This window comes from Scyliorhinus torazame, chromosome 2 (genome assembly GCF_047496885.1).
Source record: "Scyliorhinus torazame isolate Kashiwa2021f chromosome 2, sScyTor2.1, whole genome shotgun sequence".
In the NCBI taxonomy this organism is placed as follows: Eukaryota; Metazoa; Chordata; class Chondrichthyes; order Carcharhiniformes; family Scyliorhinidae; genus Scyliorhinus; species Scyliorhinus torazame.
Window position 1 is genome coordinate 34,399,048 of NC_092708.1, and position 21,566 is coordinate 34,420,613.

The window sequence follows — 21,566 nt, forward strand, 5'->3', positions numbered from 1 at the left end:
GTTTGCACTTTCTCCCCGTGTCTCCGTAGGTTTCCTCCGGGTGCTCCGGTTTCCTCCTACAATCCAAAGATGTGCAGGTTAGGTGGATTGGCCATGCTAAATTGCCCTTAGTGTCCAAAATGTTTAAGTGGGGTTACTGGGTTACAGGATAGGGTGGAGATGTGGGCTTTGGTAGGGTGCTCTTCCAAGGGCCGGTGCAGACTCAATGGGCCGAATGGCCTCCATCTGCACTGTAAATCCTATGATCCAAAGAACAAAGAAAATTACAGAGTAGGAACAGGCCCCACGGCCCTCCAAGCCTGCACCGACCATGCTGCCTGTCTGAACTAAAACCTTCTACCCTTCCGGGGACCATATCCCTCTATCCCCATCCGATTCATGTATTTGTCAAGACGCCCCTTAAAAGTCATTATCGTATCTGCTTCCACTGCCTCCCCCGGCAGCGAGTTCCAAGGTCTCACCTTGTACTTGCCTTGTATTTCTCCTTTAAATGTTGCCCCTTGCACCGTAAACCAATGCCCCCTCGCAAATAATTCTTCCACCCTGGGAAAAAGCTTCTGTTTATCTAATATGCTCACGCCCCTCATCATTTTGTAGACTTCTATCAGGCCGCCCCACAATCTCCGTAGTTCCAGTGAGAACAAACCAAATTTCCCCAACCTCTCCTCATAGCTAATGCCGTCCATTCCAGACAACAGCCTGGTAAATATTTTCTGCACCCTCTCCAAAGCCTCCACACCCTTCTGGTAGTGTGGTGACCAGAATTGAACACTGTATTCCAAGTGCGGCCGAACTAAGATTCTATAAAGCTGCAACATGACTTGCCAATAAACTCAATGCAAGCCAGTGAACTCCCTGTCCCTACCCAATCTTGTAGGCACTGTTACATAGGGCTAGACCAGTTAAATTTATGGTCAATGATAAACTCCAGGATGTTGATAATGGGGGAATTCAGTGGTGGTAATGCAATTCAACATAAAGGGGGGACGTTTGGACTCTCCCTTGTAAGAGATGGGTATTGTTTGTAAGTTATCTGGCATAGATGAGACTCACTGGTCTGTAGTTCCCTGGCTTGTCTCTACAACCTTTCTTCAATAGTGGGACCACATCAGCTGTTCTCCAGTCCTCTGGCACCTCCCCAGTGGCCGGTGAGGAATTAAAATTTGGGTCAGAACCCCAGCAATCTCCTCCCTCACCTCCCACAGCAGCCTGGGACACAATTCATCCGGATCTTGAGATTTGTCCACTTATAAGCCCTCCAATAACTCCAATACCTGGTATTGGGACTGGTTTAGCACAGAATTGGGGTTAGGGTTCTGGTTTAGCACAGTGGGCTAAACAGCTGGCTTGCAATACAGAACAAAGCAGCAGCGTGGGTTCAATTCCTGTACCAGCCTCCCCGAACAGGTGCCGGAATGTGGTGACTAGGGGCTTTTCACAGTAACTTCATTGAAACCTACTTGTGACAATAAGTGATTATTATTATATGACCTTGTCACTCATATGACAATTCGCTCACGAACCTCACAATCTCTCTCACCAAGTTCCATAACTATGTTCTCATTCTCTTGGGTGAAGATAGATGTGAAATATTTGTTCAACACCCTACCAATGTCCTTTGGCTCCAACCACAGATTTCCCCCTTGGTCCTAATGGCCCCAACCTTTTCCTGGTTATCCCCTTGCCATAATATACTGATAGAGTATCTTTTCCATACTTTTACCAGCCAGAGTTTTTGCATATCCCCTCTTCACTCTCCTCATAGATTTCTTAAGCTCCATCCTGCACTTTCTGTACTCCCCTAACACCCCTGCAGACTCGTTCCCCTTCTACATGCTAAAAGCCTCAGTTTACCTTCTGATCGTATGAGGCCACAAGGTCCATTGTGTTGCCAAGGCTATTATCAAGCAGACCAGGCTTCAGCCTATCGGAACTCTGTGGAACAGCCCTGCCAAAAGCGTCAAGGATGGTGGCATTTTGCATTTGAAGGCTAAGGTTGAAGATCCATTTCCAGGGGATGACTGATGATTAAAAAATTAAGATGACTGCACCGAAGGAACCTTTCGATGGGAAATGTTCAGCCGCCCATGCTTAATTCTTTTAAATTCAGCGTGTCCGTGGCCACTGCGCGCGATAACCGTATCTGGCCTGATTTCATTTGAAGTGCGAGGTACTTTAGAAAAATAGACAAATTAAATTTGCAATTGTCAGTTAAGCAGAATGACATTGAAAAGAAACCAATGAGGCAGCAAATGGCAGGACATATAAACGATGTACTGAATGGAACATGGTTGCTGTTCATGCTATGTTCTCATCAAAAGAGTGAATTCCACAAAGTTTTGACTGAAAGGTGACTTTCAATACGTCATTCAGGCTAATTCTTTCCTTGATCATTTCTATTATATCGCACTAAAGTATCCTTTCAACCTCTGCAATATGGGGCATGACAGAATATATTTCAATGGAAAAAAAAAAGGAACCTTCTTTCATGCTTAGTCACCTTTTTAAGGTCATAGTGTTATAATTTCCAAACACCTGTCAGTGTGGGAAATAATTGCAATTCCTCTTCACTTATCGTTCTTTTCTCTTGACAAAGAAAACTATCTCATCCAAGAAAAACTGTGAGAACACAAATTGTGAGGGCACTGGTTGTGAAATTAATCCTTTTTCTACTTATAAACCCCATCCAGCGACCTCGATCCCCTCTGACTTCAGTGCTCCCGCCTGGTCCATTGCTTCGCCACTGGCAGTCATACTTTCAGCCATCCATTCCTCAATCCCTGTAATTCTCATGCTAAATGCCCCTGTCTTCACTCTCCTTCCTTAAACGCCCTTATCTCTTTCATCAATTTCTCGACCACCCCTCCTGACATCGCCTTTTGGGGCCCAGCATCTGTGAAGGATCCTGCAACATTCTTCTGCCTCAGTGAAGTGACTGGGGGTGTTTCACCGTAACTTCATTGCAGTGTTAATACAAGCATATTTGTGACAATAAAGATTATTATTATTAAAGTGACGTAGATGCAAATTATTGTTGTATTTAACCAGACTCCTCCTTCTATAATAATAATAATATTTAGTAGTGTCACAAGTAGGCTTATATTAACACTGCAATGACGCACTGTGAACATCCCCTACTCGCCACACTCTGCCGCCTGTTCGGAAACACTGAGGGAGAATTCAGAATGTCCAATTCACCTCACAAGCATGTCTTTCGAGACTTGTGGGAGGAAGCCGGAGCACCCAGAGGATACGCACACAGACACGGGGAGAACATGCAGACTCTGCATGGGCAGTGACCCAAACACGGAATTGAACCTGGGTCCCTGGCGCTGTGATGCAACAGTGCTAACCACTGTGTTAAAGAAGTAACATTTAGGAATCTGCATTAGGAGATAGATCAGAACCATTTTTTTTAAAGATCCCAAAAGGGGAATTAAAGGCTTTTACAACTTGCAAAGGTTTTGTAAATAAACAAAGGATGGTTATTAAATTGAATTTGAGACCAACAGTGAGGGCAATAGGGAAAAGATGGAAGATTTTTATATTTTGGTAAAATTAAATTCAATGTAGGTTGAAAAAAATGGAATCAAAGATGGAAGGGACAAAGGGATATGAAAGGAAAGATGTTGAGCTTATTTGGAGTTAGCTGTATGAGCAAAATGTCCTGGAAAAAGCTCTGGGCTGGGAGAAGGCGACGTTTCGTGGTTAGCACTGTTGCTTCAAAGTGCAAGGATCCCAGGTTCGATTCCCGGCTTGGGTCACTGTCTGTGCATAGTCCGCACGTTCTCCCCATGTCTGTGTGGGTTTCCTCCGGGTGCTCCGGTTTCCTCCCACAAGTCCTGAAAGACGTGCTTGTTAGGTGAATTGGACGTTCTGAATTCTCCCTCAGTGTACCCGAACAGGTGCCGGAGTGTGGCGACGAGATAGTTTTCATAGTAACTTCATTGCAGTGTTAACGTAAGCCTTCCTGTGACAATAATAAAGATTACTAAGATTGTGTTGTATACTTTTACTAAAATGACAGCAGTTTTGACTTGGGTAATATTACTGGATTTTTATAGTTAACCATTGATAATGGATTGCTACCTGGCATGTGTCTACTTCTGGGTCTATCAAAGTGGGGAACCTTTTGGGGGAGAATCTCTTGAAAGACTAATTTTAACTGGGTAAGTGTAATCTTGTGTGCTTAAGTTTTCTTTTATTCTTGTCAATCAACCTTTACTTTTAATTTTTAAAACACCAAAAGTGTTACTGGACTTCTTGCTGCTGAGTTTGGTGTATTTTCTTTTCATTTTCAGAGTGCAAAAAACACAACATGGTCCATAAGCAAAGTTCGCCTCTGTGATTTGGTTTTGTTCAGGAATTAACATCTGTTGCAGTCATAACACGAGAAAACTCTCCCAATCTTCCCAGGCATTTTGAAGAGCTTCACGGCTGATAATCAAACTGTTTTTCCACGTTATGAATGCATGTTCCATGCCTACCAAGTCCTGAAGTCGGATTTGAACCTGGAAATTTTGGCCCAGAGGTAAGGGACGCTACCACTGCACCACAGGACATCATTAAAGCAGCCATGCGTCGATTGTAGTGATGCAATGGCACAATTCTCAATTTTAATATTTAGTGTCAGAGTATTTATTTCATGAAAAAAAAAGCACCAATCCCTCTCTTCTGGGGACCAGTCGCAAGCAATGACCTTTTCTGCTCAGCATTCATTTTTGTCGGATTATGCTTCTGTGCAGCACCTCGTGTTTCTTTTTCTACATTCGAGACCTGGGATAATTGCAAACTTGTTTATAAAGCAGCATTTGGCAGCCATTCCTTGTCCGTTCGCATCATGCCACCATCTTTTATGTTTGCTGATTTAGCAGAGAAACCTTGCAATAAGATTTACCTTTCCAACGCTCTAGGCTCCAACTTTATGACTTGAACATATTTGAGCCATAAATTAAGTTAAAGCATTGCACTGGTCAGCAACTTCCATTTTTCATTCAGTATATTTTCAGCCTTTACTGCATTGTGAAGTCCTTCAGATTATACTCCAGCTTGGGTGAGTCCTGTAAAATATCTTCCGAGGACGTCAAACATTTTCAAGTAGGTTTTGTTCCAAAATACGAGCTGGAAATGGAATAGAGTGGAGAATCAGTGAGGAGATTTAACAGAGTTCTTCAATATTATGAGAGGTTTTAATGGAGAAAATAAGAAACTGTTTGCGCTGGCTGGAGGATCCGTAACCAAAGGACACAGTTTTAACGTGACTGGAAAAATAACCACGGAGAAGATCAGGTGATTTTGTTTTTAATGAAGTATGTTGTTATGCGTTCATAGTGATATCGACTTGAAAAGGAAATATCTGCCAGCCAATAAAGCAAGAGCTTATTGGTTGCTCTTACAAAAAGCATCGCTCTGATAAATCAAATATTTTCTTTCTGTGCTGTGATATTCTCAATTCTATGAGAGTGAATGAATTTCACCCGGGTAGGAATGTTCAGCATTATTGCCTGTGCCCATAATTCCTTCTTTGTGCGAGACTGGAGTTCCAACTGGTTCACTGTGGCTTCCATTCATTCACTTGTGACTCGATTTAATGTGCTTGAATTATGGGGATAGAGGTGGCGGAGACAAGAATGACTGATCAGTGCTTCCTTCAACCCGGTGACGCATTCGCAGAAAAAATAAATCAACCAAAGTCAACAACTGTGTGGGTTAACAATGCTGCCTTACTTTCCTGAACGGAAAAGGAACCTTGCCACTGTGGAAGATAACTGTCAAATATAATGCCCCAAACACATTGAGGTCAAGGTACACAGGTACTTGTGCCTCAAAGTATGAGGAGTCTGAGAAGTAGGAATTGGTTATGTCATCTTCTCGGGCCTATAATTGTCCAACTTCTCATGCACTTCAAATAGAGGCTTGAAGCCGGCCCAAAATTAGTCCTCAAGCTTTGTTAACATTAGTTGTAAGAACTATTGACACCTCTAGCACTTCGAGAAGCAACTCAGCCAGTATAAATGTAATTGACTTGAAGGTAATGGCCCAAGGTTAACTCCCCGGGTGGAGCAGAACTGGCAATGGTTGGGGGTGGGGAGTGGAGGGAGTTACTGAAAGGACTGTGAAGTAACAAGGGCATTCCTGATATTGTTGGATTTTTCATTTTTTCTTTTAATTTGAAACTGACCTATTAATTGCTGACATTTCTTCGAAGAATTTTGAATGGACTACTCCCAGTACCTCTTGTCAAGAGCTGGGAGTGGTCCAAAGGTGGTCATGAACATTGACATATGCAAGGGGCCTGAGGCTGCCTGTCAAAACAAACCAGCCCAATGCATTCTGCCGTGGCTAGAACACACACAAATTGGACATGGGTGTTTCCACTGCTAAATTCAATATTGCACACATTTACCACCTGAAAGATGGGGTGCACACATACAGAATACTATCACTGAACATCTTCAGATTACAAAACCACCTTCACATTGTAGAGTTGAGGACAAAAGCACGATGAAACCAATTAGAAGGATGTTAAACTCCAAGTAGATTCAACATGCTGTATTTTCGTATATTATATTACATGGATCTGAGTGCAGAAAGATCATTGATTTGTAATTAGATTATTTTCTATTTTTATTCTTGTGTTCCACTGCAGTCTTTAACTTCCAGACTCATATTCGCTCGCCAAGAGTTGCCCAAATAACAATAATACATCAATGGGCGGCATGGTAGTACAGTCGTTAGCACTGTTGCTTCACAGCGCCAGGGACCAGGTTCGATTCCCGGCTTGAGTCACTGTCTGTGTGGAGTCTGCACGCTCTCCCTGTGTCTGCGTGGGTTTCCTCTGGGTGTTCCGGTTTCCTCCCACAAGTCCTGAAAGACATGCTGTTAGGTGAATTGGACATTCTGAATTCTCCCTCTGTGTACTCAAACAGGCGCCGGAATCTGGCGACTAAGGGCTTTTCACAGTAACTTCATTGCAATGTTAATGTAAGCCTACTTGTGACAATAAAGATTATTAAGCATGATTAGCTCTCTTTGATGGACTGGAATGCAATTACAGTCATTACACAATAAAAGGAAGGAGATATGCCTTTCATAAACAGGACAGCAAGAGAACACACCTGTTTTTACTAAATCCATGTGATCTTTCATTTACACCTGCAAGGGTAGATAGGGCCTCAGTTTAACGTTTCATCTGAGGGACAGCATCAGCAACAGTGCTGTCATCCTGAATCACAACTCAGGGCTCTGAAGTAGAAATTGAACCATCAACTGAGAGGTAAGAGGGCAGCACTGTAGCCTTGTGGATAGCACAATTGCTTCACAGCTCCAGGGTCCCAGGTTCGATTCCGGCTTGGGTCACTGTCTGTGCGGAGTCTGCACATCCTCCCCGTGTGTGCGTGGGTTTCCTCCGGGTGCTCCGGTTTCCTCCCACAGTCCAAAGATGTGCAGGTTAGGTGGATTGGCTATGCTAAATTGCCCCTAGTGTCCAAAATTGCCCATAGTGTAGGGTGGGGTTGCTGGGTTATGGGGATAGGGTGGAGGTGTGGACCTTGGGTAGGTTGCTCTTTCCAAGAGCCGGTGCAGACTCGATGGGCCGAATGGCCTCCTTCTGCACTGTAAATTCTATGAAGAGCCTTTTCCACTGAACCAAGACTGACATCCTCAACAGAGGTCATGCTGTAAGCAGACATTAAATGATGTGGTGTGTCTTTGAGAGATAGTGGCATGTAATTGTAGCATAAGGCAGAGCAAGGGTAACTGTGGCATAGGAGAACAGTAATACCAATGGTATGGTTGAGTGACATTACAGCAGACTCTGTGGAGAAGAGTCTGGAGGAAGCACACATTCATAAAGAGGGTGGCGGCGCTGAACATGGGAGGTTGGATGGGACACAGTGTGGGGGATGCTGTAGTGGGAGTGGTGTTGGAGCCTGCGGGCGCCAGGTCCCGGAGGGAGACAGTACCTTGTCGGCCATCGGGGTGTTCGACCTATGCATAGTGTGGGTTGGAGTGCAGGAGCTGGACCCTCTCTACCAGGGGGGCGGTCTTATGGCTCCGAACATGTTTTTGGAGGAGGACTGGACCCGGTGTCATCAGCCAGGGCGGAAGCGAGACCCCTGAGGTAGCTCCCCTAGGGAAAACAAACAAACGGTCATGAGGAGTCTGGTTTGTGGCCATGCAAAGGAGGGGCCTAATAGAGTGGAGCACATCGGGGAGGACATCCTGCCAGTGAGAAACTGGGAGATTCCTGGACTGCAGGGTCAGTAGGACGGTCTTCCAGACCGTCGCGTTCTCCCTCTCCACCTGCCCGTTTCCCCTGGGGTTATAACTGGTAGTCCTGCTCGAGGTGATGCCGTTACTGAGCAGGTACTGACGCAGTTCGTCGCTCATGAACGACGAGCCCCTGTCGCTGTGGACATAACTGGGAAACCAAACAGGGTGAAGACACTATGCAGGGCTTTAATGACAGTGGGGTTGGTCATATCAGGGCAAGGGATGACAAACGGGAAGCGGGAGAACTCATCTATGATGTTAAGGAAGTACGTGTTGCGGTTATTGGAGGGGAGGGGCCCTTTGAAATCGATACTGAGGCGTTCAAAGGACCAGGATGCCTTTACCAGGTGGGCCTTATCCGGTCGATAGAAGTGCGGTTTACACTCCGCACAGATTTGGCAGTCTGACCTCCTCGGTGGAGTAGGGCAGGTTGCGGGCCTTGATGTAATGGGCGAGCCGGGTGACCCCCCGGGTGGCAGAGGTCATCGTGGATAGCCCGTAGTCGTCCATCTTGCGCGCTGGCGCATGTGCCGCGGGACAGGGCATCTGGGGGCTCATTGAGCTTCCCAGGACGATCTCCTAAATCGTAGTTATAGGTGGAGAGTTCGATTCTCCACCTCAAGATCTTATCATTCTTGATCTTGCCCCGCTGCGTATTGTCAAACATGAAGGCAACCGATCGTTTGTCGGTGACGAGGGTAAACCTCCTACCAGCGAGGTAGTGCCTCCAGTGCCGCATGGCTTCCAAGATGGCTTGGGTTTCTTTTTCGACCGAGGAGTGTCGACTTTCGGAGGTGGTGAGGGTGCGTGAAAAAAACGCTACCGGTCTGCCTGCTTGGTTGAGGTTGGCGGTGAGAGCGACCTCTGAGGCGTCGCTCTCCACCTGGAAGGGGACGGACTCATCCAACCCGCGCATCACAGCTTTGGCGATGTCCGCCTTGATGCAGTTGAAGGCCTGGCGGGCCTCGGCTGCCAATGGAAAGAGGGTGGCCTTAAATAGTGGTCGGGCTCTGTCCGCATACTGGGGGAGCGCAGAGGTCTGGGAGCACATATAGTTGAAAATTAGCGTACCCAGCACCCTGTATCGCTAGGGTTGCAGTAGTGCACCCTTGGATTTGCATCGAGTGCGACCCAGAGGCGAGGGATATGGTTTGTTGCGTCGGGAATATTGGGAGCGAGCACCATATCTGGGTGAATGAAGCTCTCTGTGCTCCCGGAGTCGAAAAGGCAAGGTGTCTCGTACCCGTTAACCCGGACGGCCATCATGGAACTCCGGAGGTGCTTAGGTCGTGATTGGTCCAGGGTGACCACGCTGTGGTGTGGGTAGCCGGTGGCGTGATCGGAGGTGCTGGGGCGGCCCCGCGATGGCTGTCCGTGTAGGTCGTATGCGTCGAGCGCGTAGCAGATGGCGGCCAAGATGGCGGCCCCCATTGATCGAGCGTAGCAGGCGGTGAGGAAGATGGCGTCCAAGGTGGCGGCCCCCATGGATCGCACGTGGCCGGCCGCATGGGGGAGGATCGCCAAGATGGTGGCCCCCATGAGTCGCACATGTTATGTGGAGGCGGAATCGGCAGACACGGTGCCACTTTGCGGGGTCTGCGGGCCTGTGAGTCTGTGGATCGAGTCTGTGAGTTTGAGTTCTTAGACCTGGCCAGGCAGACCTTGGCAAAGTGTCCTTTTCGCCCGCAGCTGCTGCAGTTCGCGTTGCGGGCCGGGCAGTGCAGTCGGGGGTGTTGGGACTGGCCGCAAAAGTAGCAGGGTAACCCCCCATGATGGGCACAGGCCTGGGGTAGTCTCGGGTCGGGGGCCCACGATGGGCTCGCGTGATTGGCCGGGAACGCAGTAAGGCTCTGAAAAGCGGCCTCCAGAGAGGTAGCCAGTTTTACCGTGTTGTCCAGGTCCTGGGCCCCTTTTTCGAGCAGGCGCTGTCTCATATAGTTCGATCGGACTCCCGCCACATAAATGTCTTGGACGGCGAGCTCCATGTGCTGAGTAGCTGTAACAGCCTGGTAGTTACAGTTGCGCGTGAGGGCTTTGAGGTCACCTAGGTAATCATCTAGCAACTCCCCGGGGCACTGGCGGCGAGTGGTGAAAAAATGTCTTTCGCCTCCACGGCCTGTGGATCGAGTTCCAGTCTGTCAGCTTTGAGGGCTGATTCCATAAGTAGTATTTTAAGCTGATTAAATTGATGCGACCCTCAATTCACTCGAAGACATGTGGAGAAGTAAACTGTGGTTTTAATCAGCTTAGAACTGAGCCTGCCTGTGACTGGTACAACACTGAAGGCGGCCCCCGCAGGTCGGCAGCTCTTATACTTCCTGTAAAGGGGGTGGAGCCATGGGCGGCGCCCATACATGCCCCTACATATCCCCTGTGGGTGAAGCCACACAATGGCCCATAGGTAGAGCCCACAGGGTTAATAACATAACACAGTGCACTGGTGAATTATCAGTAATTATACATTCACCACAGTGATATACCAAATGAACCTTTCCAACACGGTGGCAGCTAAGTAATCAACCCAGAGCTGTGAAGCAGCTGAAGGAAAAACCCAGATTCTCAAACCATGAGAAACTAAATAAACTGAAGCCTGACCTGAGAGAAATTTGGCGAAAAAGAAATTGAAGACATAGTTGGAGACCACCGAAAAAGACATGGAAGATACCCTTGGAATGTACCTCAGCAAAAAGAGGCATGAATGTGTGCTGCCAGTCCTGACACTGGCTGTGATGGCTGGGGAGGCGGGGTGGTGGTGGAGACATCTGCCAGGCCCAGGTGGGTGTACAGCGGGGTGGGGTGACCAGGGGATGGGCTGTTTGGTCGGGGTGACCGCCCCACAGGACATGCCGTCCAGGCATGGAACGCCATTGCCGCGGCCTGGAAGGCAGCCGTCTTGATGTGCACCCCACCACCCGTCCACTGTGGCCCCTGGTTGTGCAGTGTGACTCCAGCCACATGGGTGCGCCCACCCCACCACTCCATGTCCCACTTTCCACCCCACAAACTCCCCCCTCCAATCGGCCCCCAAGTAAGCTGGGCAGCACATAGCTCACAAAAGGGCAACATTCTGCAGGAGGGCGTCGGATGGGAGAAGTGGAACATACCGCCGACATAGGTAGGGCCAGCCACCAGCACCCTGCCAGCAGGGACGGGCACCAGGGCTCAAGATTCCCGCAGTGCTGGGCACTGACGGGGTTGGTGTGCAAAGGGGCAAGTGCCGGAGGAAGGACCAGGAGTGGATGTGGGGATGGGGACAGATGGAGGGGGGACAGGAGGACATGTGGGGACATCATCTGCAGTGCAGACCGGGGCCATTGTGTAGCCCATCAGACCTGGTTGGGCACAGGGGTACGCATCAAGTAACATGTCTGCCTTTCACCCCCTGCAGTCAATGGACTTTGGAATTAAACCAGCAATGGTGGTCTTCTTTCTAGTCGCTGCAGCCCTGGGGGATGCAGTGAGACTCTATGAGCTGGAGCTGCTCAATGGGGACCCTGCCCCAGAGGAACAGGAAGCAGCCGGAGAGGAGTGAGAGCCAGGCAACAGACCAAGGAGGAGTTGGTGAGAAGGAGGCGCCATACGAGGCCTCGTGTGTTCCGGCAGCGCCTGTCATTCAAGGGCCTGCCAGAAAGGGCATGCCATCAAGACTCCAGCTGAATAGCGGGACAGTGCGACATATCTGCCAGATCATGGTACAACGGGAACTGCGGGAGTATGGGGGAGCCTCCTGCTCCAGTGCCTGTCAATGTGACAGTCTCTCCTCCAGGTGCTGAGTGGAGACCTCTCTGGAATCTCACAGAACTTGGTGCACAGGTGCATCCTCACCATCATGGATGCCCGGTCGGCATAATATATCACATGCAATGTGGACCGAGCCCACCAGGATGCCCAGGCAGCAGGGTTTGCCATCATCATCGGTCCAGCAAGCGATCATCAGGATGCATTTCACCCTACGAGCACCGGCCCATGGCAAGCAGGTCTTTACAAACCAAAAGGGATTCCACTCGATGAACTTTCAGCTGGTGTGTGACCATCAAATGCACATCATGCCTGTCTGCACACAATACCCGGGCAATGTGCATGATGCCTTCATCCAGGCACACTCAACGGTTCCTGACCTCTTTGAAGCGCACCGTGGGCTGAGAGGTTGGCTCTTGGGCAATACGGACTATCCGCTGTGACCGTGGCTGATGACACCTATCCGGAGGCCACAGCCCAACGTGGAGACCCACTACAACAGCTCCCATGCTGCAACTACAGGCGTGATTGATCGGTGCTTCAGCATCCTGAAGATTTGTTTCAGGTGCCTGGACCGCCCTGGAGGGACCCTCCATTATAGTGCGAGGAGAGTCTCCCACATGGTGGTGGGCTGGAGGAGGAAGATGGACTACAAGCCCCGTCTGACAAGGAGAATGCGCAGGAGAACTAGAATGGACAGGACATGGGGTCCGGGCAGGCACGGGAGGCTGCACAACCTGTGCACCTGTGCCGGCACGCATGAGGCGCTTTAATAGCATCCAGGTTCACTGACTAGGGGGCCTGGCCATTTGCATGGACATCCCATCCCACCTCCATCATTCTCCACTTCCCCCCCCCCCCCCCCCCCACCCACCCCTCCAGCTTCCCAATCCCTCCCAGAACACCCTCCCTTGCAATCCTCTCCATGATTCCTAGCTGCCTCACTAAGGGGTGGGGGGGCACCCCGCCCCAGCGCCCCCTCTTCGGCCAGCCAAGCTCATCCCTCACACCCTCTGAATGAATCAAGGCTGCAGTTGTTTTGTGGAAGCTGTCAATCACAGCCCACTACTAGAAGTGAATGAATGGCTTGCAGCTAATGGATATGAGGGGTTAAACACAGGTCACAGCTAATCTCTTTCCAGGAATAGGCACATGGTACTTCCACGCAAGTATATTCGCTGTAATGTCACTGCCCCTGTCTGGACTACTCTGTAGCTTCAAGATAGTAGGGTCTTTTTTTATGGAGGGTCAGTGGGGGGAGGGGCTCTGTGGGGCCCAGAGGGTCTCTGTAGGTTCCCCAGAGGGTCTCCATGAGGTCCCGAGAGGGTCTCTGTAGGGTCCCCAGAGGGTCTCTGTGGGGTCCCCAGAGGGTCTCTGTGGGGTCCCAAGAGGGTCTCTGTAGGGAATTTGTTTAATTAGGGGGTCTCATGAGGGGGTTTCCTTTAGTTAGGGGGTAACTGGGGGCTCGCCCTATTAAGGGGAACCCTGGGGGTCCCCCTATTGATGGGGTACCTGGGGGTCCCTCTATTTAGTGGGGGTCTCTGTGTGGGGGGGGGTCCCTCTATTTAGGGAGTCTTTGTGTGTTGGGGGTCCCTTTAGTTAGTGAGTCTCTGTGTGGGGCTCTCCCATTTTAGGAGGCCTCTGGGGTGGGGTGGGGGGGGTCTAATATGGGAGAGGTGGGCAGCTACTGCATTGTTGGGGGAGGGGAGGCTGGCCCTTGGGAAGATTTTGGGGACACCTTCCTTCAGGAGTTACCCCCTTGGTCCTTCACGGGACCACCACATCAGGTACATGTTTGGTGACACCTATAATGATCCGCGCCCATGTGATTCCTGACCTGGAGGACCGCAGAATCTCAAGGGCCTGGACAATCTGGTGCATCCTCCTGCTGGCGCGTGGGCATGAACCCCCATCCAACCACCAACGGAGGGCCAGATTATAGCGGTTCATTCGGTGCCTGGCACAAACCTCGATTTGATTCCCGATTTTCCACCTGATCGAGAATCGCGTTGCCAATATTGCGGGGCAGAGAATCCAGCCCAACATTAACCATGTCAGGTTTAATGTAGCAAATTAGGGCTCCTCACCCCCAACAACTGGATTGAAATGGCGCAACTTCATTTTATGCGGCATCCTTATGACGAATAAACAGATTTTTATTCAGTCAGTCTTTTTCTGGTACTGAAGAACTAGTTTTGCATTTCTTGCATTATTTGTCTTCATGCAATTAGGAGTATTGGCCTGAAAGGGTTAATGAATTAACATAAGCTATTATTGTCTGTTTACCATTGTGTCAATGACTGTTTCTCCACTAATCTTTAATCAGTGCCTTTTATGCAGTTGGCTCAATTAACTCCTTAAACCTAGCAATCCCACCGATGTAATTATCATTCATCACCGAAACAAAAGGTTAGTAAAGTGGGTAGAACAAGAGAATCCTGATGGCAATCATAATGCTTTGTGACTGTTTAAGATTAATTATGGTGGAGAAACTCCATCTTTAACCGGTTATGTACAAATCTATGAATGGAAAGAAGGCTGGATATTGTGTCCATTGCCAATGGTGGTGGTCTGTTTAAGTGTGCAGTACTAAACAACACTCAGCAATCTTGCAGTTTGCATCAGGTGAAGTAAGTTCCAATTTCCCAATCTTGTCACGTTCATTTTCTTGTATTCAGGGAACTTACTTGTTTCTTTGAAAGGCAAATGTCCATTGTACAAGACAACAACAAAACTAAAGAAGTGTTTGGGGGAGAAAAGGCAAATCAGGTAGCATTTGAGTTTGAAAATGGCAGCCGTTGGAAGCGTGGTGGATAGTAAACTTAATTTGGCGTGAAGCCAAAAATAAATGTCCCCGACATTGTGATGAATATTTGGAATTCTGGGGGGCAATTTAATGGCCTCGCCGTGCATGATTTGGTGACACGACGAGGGCATTGCGTCTCGTGAGTGGTCTCGCGTGAGATTCGCGACACTCAAAATGTCTCGCGAGATTAAACCGGATCTCGCAAAATGTTGCAATCTGGATCTCGGCCTCACTGGGCAAGATCCAGATTAACATATTTAAGTGAGTGATTAGGCTAATTTAAATATGTCTGAACCATATTCACCTGGGGCCACAGCTGAGAGGTGCTCATTAAAAGGCCACCTCACCAGCATTAAGTTCTCCCTCCAAATTAAGTTCCCCGTCAGTGGGAAATTAGAATGTTCAGTTTTACGATTATATATAAGAGCATCACTCCTTCCACGACTTTGAGGTCAATGGATGCTGCTTTTGCCTATTTGGGCACCACTCAGAACTTAATTCGTATCTGTTGTGCACAGGCTGGTAGAGGGAGTGATAGGTTGGAAGGGTGAAGTGCGAGGTACGCTAAGATGCGGGGTGTGGGGCGGGGTGGGGCGGGGCCCGGGGGCAGGGGTGGGGGGGGGGGAGGGAGGTGAGCCTGTCCAGGTATCCATTAAATATGGTGCCCAAACCCTCAAGAACATGGGGTAATGATGGGGATGGTGACTTCCTACCAGCCCCACCACAAGATTTGTCTTGCTCCACAAGGATGCAGAAATCATGAGCTGAATAGCACATGATTGTCCCAAGTTAAACTGCCCAACAGCGCAATGGGAATCACTCGCACTTCCAGCCCCACCACCAAACAAAGACTTCAGAGTGGGAGATTCCACCTGTAAATTGGTCTGCAATAGATCATGGAAAATGTGGGTTTTTGCACTGTTGGGAAATATTAAATAATATCCTGGGTATCAGATGAATTACATCAGACATCAGGGGCGAAATTCTCCATTATCGGCGGAAAGTCCGCCGATCGGCGCAAAAAACGGCGCAAATCCCACTTGCGTCACGTCATAAAAATGGGCCGATATTCTGCCGCCCGAAATGGGCTAGCAGCGACGTAACGGGATCCGCGCTTGCGCAGTGGTTCACGCCGTGCAGCGTCATACGCGCTGCACGGCGTGACGGCTCATAAGGCCGCGCAGCTCCCCCCCACCCGACCGGAACAGCCGACCGCAACACCCGACTTGATGGCTGGCCGTCGCTCAGCCCCGAGGTTCGAGTCACGCGATGTGGAGGCGCTCCTGGATGCGGTGGAGCAGAGGAGGGACGCCCTGTATCCCGGGCACGGCCGCAGAGTTGCCCCACGTCACATCCGGCGTCTGTGGAGGGAGGTGGCAGAGGCCGTCACCGCTGTGGCCCTAACACCACGGACAGGCACCCAGTGCCACAAGAAGGTGAACGACCTCGTCAGAGCAGGCAGGGTGAGCCTCCCCATATCCCCCCTCCCCCAAATCCCCCCCTCCCCCATATCCCCCCTCCCCAATATCCCCCATATTCCCCCCTCCCCCATATCCCCCCTCCCCCATATCCCCCATATCCCCCCTCCCCCATATCCCCCATACTCCCCCCTCCCCCATATTCCCCCTAACCTTAACCTCTGCAATACACGCGCAACCGATGGCGTGCATTCATATACCTGCCTAACACTGTTGCCTTTTACCCCTGCCACCGCCCCCCCCCCCCCCCCCAGGAGAAGCGCGCACACAACAATAGGGAGCATGTGAGGACTGGAGGAGGGCCCGCTGATGAGAGGCCACTGACCGTACACGAGGAAAGGGCCCTGGAACTGGCTGGCGGACCTGAGGACCGGGAGGTTGCTGATGCAGAGGTCGGGGCCCCACGAGCAAGTGAGCCACCAACAGCCCGTCCCCATATCCCCCCTCCCTATATCCCCCTCCCCCGTATCACTTGATCACTGCCTGATGTCTAACCATGCATGCTTCATTGTGTATCGCAGGACCAAACGTCCAGGCACCCATCCCCGCAGATGCAGACCGCCCGCAGGATGCCCCTCGGAGACCACAGCAGACGGAGAGACCCGCACCCTCCAGCATGCGACGCCCGCAGGATGCCCCTCGGAGACCACGGGAGACGGAGAGACCCGGACCCTCCAGCATGCGACGCCCGCAGGATGCCCCTCGCACACCACGGGAGACGGAGAGACCTGGAGCAACAGGGAGACGACACCCCCGTCACGTGCGGGAGCGACCACCCAGCGATGAGGGGGGCAGCCACAGGCCCCCGTCACATCCGAGCCAGGACACCACTACCCAGGACACCACTATCCAGGACACCCCTACCCGGGACACCACTACCCAGGACACCCCTACCCGGGACACCACTACCCGGGACAGCACTACCCGGGACAGCACTACCCGGGACAGCACTACCCGGGACAGCACTACCCAGGACACCCCTACCCGGGAAGACGAAATACCGGACAGTGACTCAGAGTGGATGGGTGGAGACGAACCCCCACCCCAAAGTGCCATGGACTCAGAGTGGGACGAAGAGCACGACACAACGCCACTGCTGTCACCAACACCCTCCACCATCACAGAAACACTCACCACGGTTGGGCACTTTAGTGATGAGGCGTCTGGTACACTCACTGGTGCGCACAACACAGCCGTCCCGGTACAGCAGGTGGAGGTAGGAGCAGCAGAGGGACCGGGCGGTCGGAGGGCAGCCCAGGCCAAGCGAACATCTGCCGCCCAGATGGATCCCGGGTTCCTGCAGTTACCACACCCACACATAGATCCGATGCAACCACTGACACGGAGACGAGCGAATAGGGTGACGGGTGGCTTGCGGCGGCTGCGGTCGCAGGTGGAGGAGTCCACCCGCGTCCAGGAGCTGGGAGTGGTCCCGGTCATACGTGCCACCCAGGCTGACACCGCACGGGTGGCGTCCGCGGTGGAGGCAATGGGTGCGACGGTGTCAGACATGGGGAACGGTTTGCGAGGCCTGGGGCCTTCCGTGCAGGCGGCGTCTGTGGCCCAGGAAATGGCTGCCCTCTCACAGGAGGCCATGAGCCAGTGCCAGATGGCAGAGGCGCTCAACGCCATAGCCCAGTCTCAGCACGCCATAGCCCAGTCTCAGCAGGCCATGGCCCAGTGTCAGCAGGCCATGGCCCAGTCTCAGCAGGCCATAGACCAGTCTCTGCAGGCCATGGCCCAGTCTCTGCAGGCCATGGCCCAGTCTCAGCAGGCCATCGCTGAGGGCATCGGCGCCAGTGGCCATGTGCGAGCTGGCGTCGCACTGTCGCAGACAGGGTACGACAACCCCCTGGGCTCCATGGCTGCAAACCTGCAGACCCCTGTCGATACCAGCACGGGCCTCCAGGACTGGCAGCGCCAGATGTCGGGGGCGCGTCGGATGGCCAGTCCGTTCGCATCCCCCACCCATGTAGAGGCCTGGGGCCATCGGGCACCCCGAGGGAGGAGGAGGTGGTGTGGTCCGTCCCGGCTCCCTCTGTAGGGGAGGTCCCGGTACACCGCGACACCTCGGACTCCCCCCCTTCCGTCCCAGGTGCATCGGGTGGGCAACGGGCAGGACAGGCTGGCAGCTCGCCATCCCAGTCGCCCGGGCCGCAGCCTGGCCCATCTAGGCCAGGACGCCCCAGGAAACGGCCGCCAAAGGGATCCAGTGTCAGAGGGCAGGAATCACAGGAGTCCACCCCCAGTTCTGCTGTACCGCCTGGGGAACCACGTAGACGAAGTCAAAGGGCCCGTAAGGCCAAACAATTAGACACTGAGTAAGTTGGCACGGGTGCAGGGCACAGATGAGTTTTAGGCGCTTGGGCACATGCATGAACTCCTTTGGTTATTAAAGTCAATGTTACACCTACCGAAGCTGCCTTTGTGCTCTGTCCAAAGTGTGCGGGGGTGTCATGTATGTTGAGCGCAAGTGTGTGTGTGAGGGGTGGTCTTACCTCAGCCCCAGGTGAGTCTGCCCCCTTCCCCCTGGGCCGCCATCAACATCCCCCGGGCAGAGGATGGGACCGTGCGCTGCAGTGTCACAGCCGCATGCAGGGATGGTCCGGGTGGATGGTGGTACTGTGGCCATGGGTCAGACATAGTCCAACGATGTAGAGCCAGGAGCTCATCGGAGGCGGGTTGTCATCATTCTCCATGGCCTGCGATAGACACGCGTCCACCCGCAACTGGGTGAGCCCGGCCCGTTGTGCCGCCGGTGGATTGGCAATTGGGGGTGGGGGGGTGGTGTGCATGCGGGTGGGGTGTGTGGGGTTGGGGAGGGGGGTGAGGGTGCTGGGTGGGTGGATGGGTGGGGGGTGTGGGTGGTCGGCTGTTGTCATGGTGTGCGGTCTGTGGCCATACTACCCGATTCCCACGCCCATCTAGTCAGTGAAGCGGGCGTCTATCAGTCTGTCCCGTGCCCGCTGGGCCAGCCGGTAACGGTGGACAGCCACCCGCCTGTGTCTACCCCGTCTGCCCTGACCATTGCACCCATCCCCCTCATCTGCGGAGGACTGGGCCTCTTCCTGCTGCTCCTCCACTCCGCCCTCCTCGGCCTGCGGCACATCGCCCCTCTGCTGGGCTATGTTGTGCAGGACGCAGCACACCACAATGATGCGGCCAACCCTATCTGACCGATACTGGAGGGCGCCCCCAGAGAGGTCCAGGCACCTGAAACGCATCTTCAGCACGCAAAGCACCTCTCGATCACTCCTCTTGTCGCTACATGGGCATCATTGTAGCGGTTCTCCGCCTCATTGCGTGGCCTCCGTATAGGCGTCATCAGCCACGATCGCAATGGGTAGCCCCTGTCGCCCAGCAACCAGCCCCTCAGCCGGGGATGGCGTCCCTCGTACATGCCGGGGATGGATGACCGCGACAACACGAATGAGTCGTGTACACTGCCTGGGTGACGGGCGCAGACGTGCAGGATCATCATGCGGTGGTCACAGACCACCTGTACGTTCATTGAATAGGTCCCCTTCCTATTAGTGAACACGGCCCTGTTCTCTGCAGGTGGCCGCACGGCGACGTGCATCCCATCGATCGCGCCCTGGACCATGGGGAACCCGGCAACGGCAGAGAAGCCCACGGCCCGGGCATCTTGGCTGGCCCGGTCCACGGGGAAGCGGATGTAGCGGTGCGCCATGGCATAAAGGGCATCTGTCACTGCCCGGATGCACCGATGCACCGATGTCTGCGATATGCCGGACAGGTCCCCACTCGGTGCCTGGAATGACCCCGTTGCATAAAAGTTCAGGGCCACCGTAACCTTGACGGACACGGGGAGAGGGTGTCCCCCGCCAGTGCCACGCGGTGACAGGTGTGCCAGCAGGTGGCAGATGTGTGCCACGGTTTCCCGGCTCATCCGGAGTCTCCTCCTGCATTCCCGGTCCGTGAGGTCCTGGTATGACTGCCGGGGCCGGTACACACGGGGCGCCCTCGGGTGCCTCCGTTGCCGTGGGGCCGCGACGTCCTCCTCCCCCTCCTCGTCCTGTCGGTCAGGTGTCCCTCCAGCCTGGGCGGCTGCCGCCTGCCCCTCTGCGGCAGCCTGCGCCGCCTCTCTGGCACGCTCCTCCTCCTCCTCCTCCTCATCCAGGGCAACATAGACATGAGCGGCTGCCACCACGGCGGCCAACATCGCTGGATGGTCTGAAAACATGACGGCCTGGTGGGGGGGAGGGGAACGACGACATGTCATCATTGCCCATATCCCCTCCTCCCCCCAGCCAGGTGGCATGGACCGCATGGGTCCAACTGTTGGAGGCTGGCACCTGGCCAGGTGGACCAACTCATTTGCCCTCCCATCACCCACCCCGGCACGGACCCCCCCCCAACCTCCACCCCGGCACGGACCCCCTCCCCAACCTCCACCCCGGCATGGACCCCCCCCCAACCCCCAACCTCCACCCCGGCACGGACCCCCCCCTCCCCAACCTCCACCCCGGCACGGACCCCCTCCCCAACCCCCAACCTCCACCCCGGCACGGACCCCCCCCCCAACCTCCACCCCGGCACGGACCCCCCCCCCAACCTCCACCCCGGCACGGACCCCCTCCTCAACCTCCACCCCGGCACGGACCCCCTCCCCAACCTCCACCCCAGCACGGACCCCCCCCCAACCCCCAACCTCCACCCCGGCACGGACCCCCTCCCCAACCTCCACCCCGGCACGGACCCCCTCCCCAACCCCCAACCTCCACCCCGGCACGGACCCCCCCCCCAACCTCCACCCCGGCACGGACCCCCTCCCGGCACTCCCCCGGAGCCCAACCTACTCTAACCACCCCCCCCCCCCCGCCGCACACACACACACACACAAGCCGAGACACACCTCTCCTCACGCAATCAGTCTGCGGCCACGCCATTTCCTGCCCAGAGCCAACCCCCCAGGCCGTCACTCACCTCCTCGCTGGTCGGCGTGAGCCTGGAGCACCGGGTCACGCCGATGAAAAGGAGGTTTGATTGACGTCGACGTGAACGGTCATCACGTCGACGGGACTTCGGCCCATCCGGAAGGGAGAATATCGGCAGGCCGAAAATTGCGCAGACCCGTGACATTCTCCGCGGCAGCGGCGCCATTAACGCCCCGCCGACTTTTCTCCCTTCGGAGCCTTCGGCGGGGGCGGGGGCGGGATTCACGGCGGCCAACGGCCATTCTCCGACCCAGCGGGGGGTCGGAGAATGACGCCCCAGATGGGAAGTTATAAATTATAAAGAGTCTGAAC

The 21,566-nt window shown here is 53.2% G+C and overlaps 1 long non-coding RNA gene across 1 annotated transcript in view; it reads left to right on the plus strand.

Annotated features, from left to right (window-relative positions):
* Window positions 1–21,566, plus strand: part of LOC140407758 (uncharacterized) — a 99,200-nt gene that overhangs the window by 28,237 nt on the left and 49,397 nt on the right. The window contains exon 3 of the long non-coding RNA XR_011939781.1: window positions 4,302–4,531. This is a non-coding gene — a long non-coding RNA (uncharacterized lncRNA). The remainder of the gene's footprint in view (window positions 1–4,301; window positions 4,532–21,566) is intronic.